This window comes from Paramisgurnus dabryanus, chromosome 5 (genome assembly GCF_030506205.2).
Source record: "Paramisgurnus dabryanus chromosome 5, PD_genome_1.1, whole genome shotgun sequence".
NCBI classification, from domain to species: Eukaryota; Metazoa; Chordata; class Actinopteri; order Cypriniformes; family Cobitidae; genus Paramisgurnus; species Paramisgurnus dabryanus.
This window is the reverse complement of record NC_133341.1, coordinates 51559015-51565014: the sequence shown is the minus strand read 5'-3', so window position 1 is coordinate 51565014 and position 6000 is coordinate 51559015. Positions and strand designations below refer to the sequence as shown.

Sequence of the window (6000 nt, the reverse complement as noted above, 5' to 3'; positions counted from 1 at the left end):
TAAATGTGGTTCCTTTCAAACGTTAAAAGTGTAGGCTACTCGTTAAAATATTATTACTGCTGTAAAATAGATTATTTTGATTACGATCGCTGGATAATTTTCAAGTTTTTTTTACATTTGCAAATAATTCATAAAGTCATACCTCTGTTTAATCGATTGTGTTTTAGAAGTACACATGCTCAAACTCTTATGACAGCATTGTTTCCCGACGGATACCATAAAATAAAGTGATCTCATTTCCAGAATCTCATATTTATATGAGATTGGGTATAACAAATAAAAAAGGTATACAAAAGTTGTATCAGTTTACCGTCATTCGTTTTTCTTACCTTTTATTTCCTCAAAATAAAAAATAAACATTGTAGCCTACTGTCAGCAGAGTAGAGAAAAAAAAATGACACAGAGAAAGATAAATGAAACATGACATCTGTCATTATTTGCAAAATATTTAAAGGGCTATTACCAGAATTTCGACCGCAATAGGCTACTGTCTTTAATTTAATAAACGCAAATGTTCAGGCTAATTAAAAGGAAACATGAAAATGTCATCTATTGCAGTAAATGTACTTTTCGGGGGGGGGTTATGTGGGGACCCACCCACTTTTCATTTGCTTCCGACGCCCATGGTAGTACTGATGTGATGACCAGTTATAGTTTTAGTGCTAGTAAGACTATTTAGATGTGCAGATTAATTCAGGACTTTGTGTAGACATATTTTATAATGAGTATTATGAGGTGGTCCTTGAAAATTCTTGATTACAAATAGTGGTCCACACACACAAAAAGTTTGAAAACCCCTGCGCTAGGCCATTTAAGGCTTTGTAGGTGATTAGTAATATTTTAAATTGTATGCGATATTTAACTGGTAGCCAGTGTAAAGATGCCAGAATTGGACTAATGTGGTCATACTTTTTGATCCACTCTTGCGGCGGCGTTTTGAACCAGCTGTAGCTTGTTTACCTGATTGCACATACAGTGTTCTTTATTGTTTCTTTATTGTTTTCTGTTCATCTGTCTTTAAAGGTGCTTTATTCCAAATGTATATGCTGCTCTTTGTACGGCCGCCCTGGTTCCACTCATTTGTTTGGTGGGGGTCCTGGTGATCATCATCCATGCATATCAGGTCACTCAGCAATGGAAGGCTTATGATGATATCTACCGAGGTCGTACTAACCGCTCAGGTGTGTATGTGTGTATTTGCCACCCACCCAAGAAATGATTATCCTCTAGGTATCATGCAATTTTAAAATAGAAAAGATTTGGTAACACTTTACTTGAAGGGGTGTTCATAAGACTGACATGACACCTTCATAATCATGACATGACACGTGTCATGAACATGAAGGAGATTTTATGACAACTGTCATTAATTGTTATTTGTTCAATTATGTCATTTTTATTGCAAAGATGAGATTGTTTAAAATGTCTTTATGACAAATTAACATAAACCAATACATCATAACTTATCGTAAATCTGTCAGAATAATTTTTTCAACAATTTTCAGCAACACTATGTAGTTTCCATGTAAAAATGACTTACAGCTCCCCCATGTGGTTGAAAAGCGCAACAGTGCCTTGTATCAGACACTCTTCTGCAGGCATGGGGAGGGGCGGGGCTGTGTTTCCTACCCTCCACCGCCACTTTCAGAGTGTGCTTGTTAGGGATGGGCATTCGATTAAATTTTTTTAGTCAATCGTCGGGACAATTAACGATCGACTATTGATTAATCATTAATATTTTTATCATAAAAAATAATTATTTAACTTTTATAATTCAAAAATGTTGAATGCAAAAATATAGCGCGTTTTCCTCCATGAGACCTTTATTACAAGATCAACTTGTGGCAAACAGTTAAACTACATTTAGTTAGACAAACGGAAGATATATGCACTTGAATATGCGGTGCTCTAAAGCAGCGGAACCTGCAGCTGCAAGTCGCATTCTTAAACAGAGACTTCATTTGTTCCAAAAAATCATGACCTCTTCATGATTATTTTTTTAAAATCAAAACGGAAGGTCACAGATAACGGAGTATGGTTTCAAATATTGCACCCTGGTGGTAAAATTTTGAATTTCTGCCACACAGTGAAATTCATTTAACTGCTTCAAGACACATGCTACGCTAGGCAACGCAACCTGCATTAGATAAAAAAGTATTTGATTAATCAATAACAAATTAACGTCATCGACTAAATTCTTAACGATCAATTATCGATCGTCGATTAATCATGCCCATCCCTAGTGCTTGTAGCAGCTAGGAGGCTGCTCTGGTTGCAGCAACAGTACAATTTGTCCAGTTAAAAGTTGTTCTATCACTGAAATAATTTTAGAGACATTATTTAAAGGTAAAAAAACTACATAGTGTTGCTTTAAGAAACTACCTAGCTTTATGGGTTAACATTACATTAAACTGTTATTTAAATATCATTAAGTGTTAATACTATGTCAAATAGTTTTAAACACCTTACAAAAATGCAACTGACATGTCAAAAGATTAAACTAAGCTTTATGTATGTGCACAATACATAAAAAACTAACTAACAGAACTTGTTCTTCTTCACACAGAGGGTTCTGAAATGTTTTTACATAGAAGAAAAAATGAACAAAACATTTAATTAATTAATTTAAATGATTGTTTTCCAGTGATATGGACCCAACGCTGCATGGCTTAACCCATTATTGCACTGTTTTCATTTAATTTTAGGTGAATTGGCCTCCAAATGCAATAAAATATTATTTGATCTACAGTATAATTATTATTGGATGATTTATTTTATTTCTTAAACACCTGAAGGAAACTTAAAAAAAACATTATGAACTGAAGAATATGCATGATGCTGTTATTAAAGTGCCCCTATTATGAAAAACTTGGTTCTGGGTTTTGGGTGTTATTTTCAATTCAATTCAATTCAATTTTATTTATATAGCGCTTTTCACAATTGTTAATTGTTGCAAAGCAGCTTTACATGAGTAGATGTAGAGGAGAACATTGAAAATCAATACATAGTATAAGAAGTAGAATATAGCGGCTAAGGATAAAAAACCGTGTAAGCGAGCATATTAATAATGTAACGTATACAGTAAAGTGCTAAGTTAAGCCAAAGTTGGCTGACTCTCCCTGGGACTAAAAAACCCCCTAGGAGAAAACCCAATGGGAAAAAATCCTAGAAGGACAAAAAACCCTAGGGAGAAATTAATATTTATATTTATAATATATAGACACGGTAGGGATAGGAAGCGTGTAAGCGGATTAAACTGGTTCAGCCGGTGGCCGCGCATCGGTTGGGCGTCACGTTGAAGGACAGCCAGTTGATTAGTGGTGCGATGACCTTCACAGCAACAGGAACTGGGTCTGTTTGTCTCATTGTCCTCAGAGTCGAGGACGAGACAGGGAGACAAAAACAGAATTCTATTAGCGTAGGGGCCGTTCGCATGTAATGCAAGTGTCATACATTATAGTGGTTTAATTCAGCTCGGTTCCAGACAGGCTAACTATTGCGGCAAGAGTAAATTACCCGTATGAGGTATGTGAGTGCTTTGTTCTAGACAAAATAACTACTGCGGGAAAAGTACATTTACTGGACATTCTATGTGAATGCTTTGTTAAAGAAGAATGTCTTAAGTTTAGATTTAAATTGTTCGACTGTGTCTGATACTCGAACATTATTTGGTAAATCATTCCAGAGCTTAGGGGCTAAGTAGGAAAAGGATCTACCACCTTTAGACACTTTTGATATTCTAGGGATAATTAAGTAACCCGAATTTTGTGATCGCAGTTTACGTGGTGGATTGTATTCTGATAGTAGTTCTTTTATATACGAGGGCGCTAGGCCATTTAAGGCTTTGTAGGTGATTAGTAATATTTTAAATTGTATGCGATATTTAACTGGTAGCCAGTGTAAAGATGCCAGAATTGGACTAATGTGGTCATACTTTTTAGATCGAGTAAGCACTCTTGCGTTTCAGATTGCACGGTTTCAAAATCAGCTCCGTTGTGACATAACTAGCCTTGTCGTCACATTCCGTTTAAATTTTCCCGCCCACCAACCCACTACCCAGGTCTCCACCCACCAGGTAGCTAGAGAGCAGTCACTTCACTGATATCCTCTATACTGTTATCATGTCTCACGGAAATAACAGCGCAATTTGGATATTATGTAGTATACTTTGCAAAACAAAGTTTTAACGCGTGTTTATGTGTTTACTGGAACCTAGAGTGTAATCTCATATACAGTGTGTTACGGCGTAAATAGTCCTCAAATTGTAGGCGATATTATATTCTATTACAAGACGTTCATGCGAAATCTAATGTAAACAACAGACTATTTATCTATATTTCACGGATTATACGCATTTGTGGACAAAAAATCGGATGTATTTTATTGGACTTTCATGGGTTATTCACACTAGGCCTGGCAAACTCGATTCCTTTTAAGGATCCGGGTTATTGTGAGTCACTCACTAAAGTGATCCGGGTTGTGTGAGTCACTTGAGTCAGTATTGCTTAATCACCAAGGAAACTCAGTACAGACCCACTTGTAACCGGCTGATCCACGCGACTCGAGATTCTCAGAGCCGGAAACATTGCAGACTCGCAGACCATGGGACTCATGAGACTTCACTTGCTTCAGATCAGCCGGAGCTGTTTAGAGGATCTATAGAGCGACTAGTCTCCTCAAAAGCAAATCCACAACAAAAGCCTTTCACTTCTGAAATAACATGCTTATAGGTTTTAGGTTTGGTGTGTATGGTCGACCATTTAAAAAAAGCGCTTAATAATAATAGCATAATAATATAGAGAAAATATAGAAAAAAACTGTGTCCTGATTATGTAGCCCCCCGAGTCGGAGAGTCTCGAGTCTGCAATGTTTACGGCAGATCTGCGAATCTGCAGTGTTTCCGGCTCTGATTTGAGAGATAGTTCGCATAGATCAGCCGGTCACGTATCAGCCGGTTACGAGTTGAGAGATTCTTGAGTCAGAGCAGATTCACGTGTCTCTCGAGTCCGCATTGTTTCCGGCTCCGAGTGAGAATCTCGGGTCAGTTCGCGGCTCGCGCAGATCAGCAGGTCTTTCGAGTTTGCAATCTTTCCGGCTCTGAGTGAGCATCTCGGGTCAGTTCTCGTGCAGATCAGCTGGTTACGAGTGGATCTGTAGAGCGAGCGAAGTCTCATTAATAATGTTGAAAGAGGTTTGTGTGTGTGGTGGCGCTGTTTATGGTTTTACATTGAATTGTAGTAGGACTCAACTGATCCGGGTTAATGATACTAGAGACTCGCGACTCATGAGTTAATTTAAAGATCCGGGTGAAATATCCGAGTGAGTCACGACTCAAACAGGTCTAATTCACACATCTGAAACAGACTGGATTTGATTCGCGATTGTTATATCAACACAAAGGTAAGAAGTCACGTTTATATTCTGCATGTTGTCATCTGGACTTCTGTCACAAAATACTACATTTATGATGCTAGAGCATACGATCTCAAAACAGAGACCATACACTGATGCTAAACCCGTAAGTTATACCTTTTAAATGATGTATAGTAATGTTAATATTATTAATGTTTGTAGACAGTAGGCTATATAGATATTGTTAGCAGCGTTAAAAAACTGATGTCATCCTGCCCACGAATTGGTGCACGTCGAGGGGGTGAACTTGTGTGTGTGTGTGTTTTAGCAGTTATTTGCCATTGAGAACGACAAGGTGGCTAACCGCTATACTAGTTAGTTTGCAGCGTAGTTTCTCCTGCAAAGCCAGTGAACAGCTACCGTACTTTTCGAATTTTAAAAGAAATATTTAACTGCTGTATTTTACAATTCTACATGAACTAAATAATAGTGTTTTGCCAAACTAACCAAGACCAAAATTGTAAATATGACGAGGGCCACACTTTTACCCCTATTTTTTTACTTTTACCATATATATGGTAAAAGTAAAAAAATAGGGGTAAAAGTTTGGCCCTCGTCATATTTACAATTTTAAAATCTGGCCCCCGA

The 6000-nt window shown here is 37.3% G+C and overlaps 1 protein-coding gene across 1 annotated transcript in view; it reads left to right on the top strand.

Moving 5' to 3' along the window:
• The first annotated feature begins 924 nt into the window (after positions 1-924).
• Positions 925-6000, top strand: part of LOC141282257 (adhesion G-protein coupled receptor V1-like) — a 289111-nt gene continuing 284035 nt past the window's right edge. The window contains exon 1 of the mRNA XM_073814865.1: positions 925-1181. The gene's annotated coding sequence lies outside the window, so the exon portion shown is untranslated. The remainder of the gene's footprint in view (positions 1182-6000) is intronic.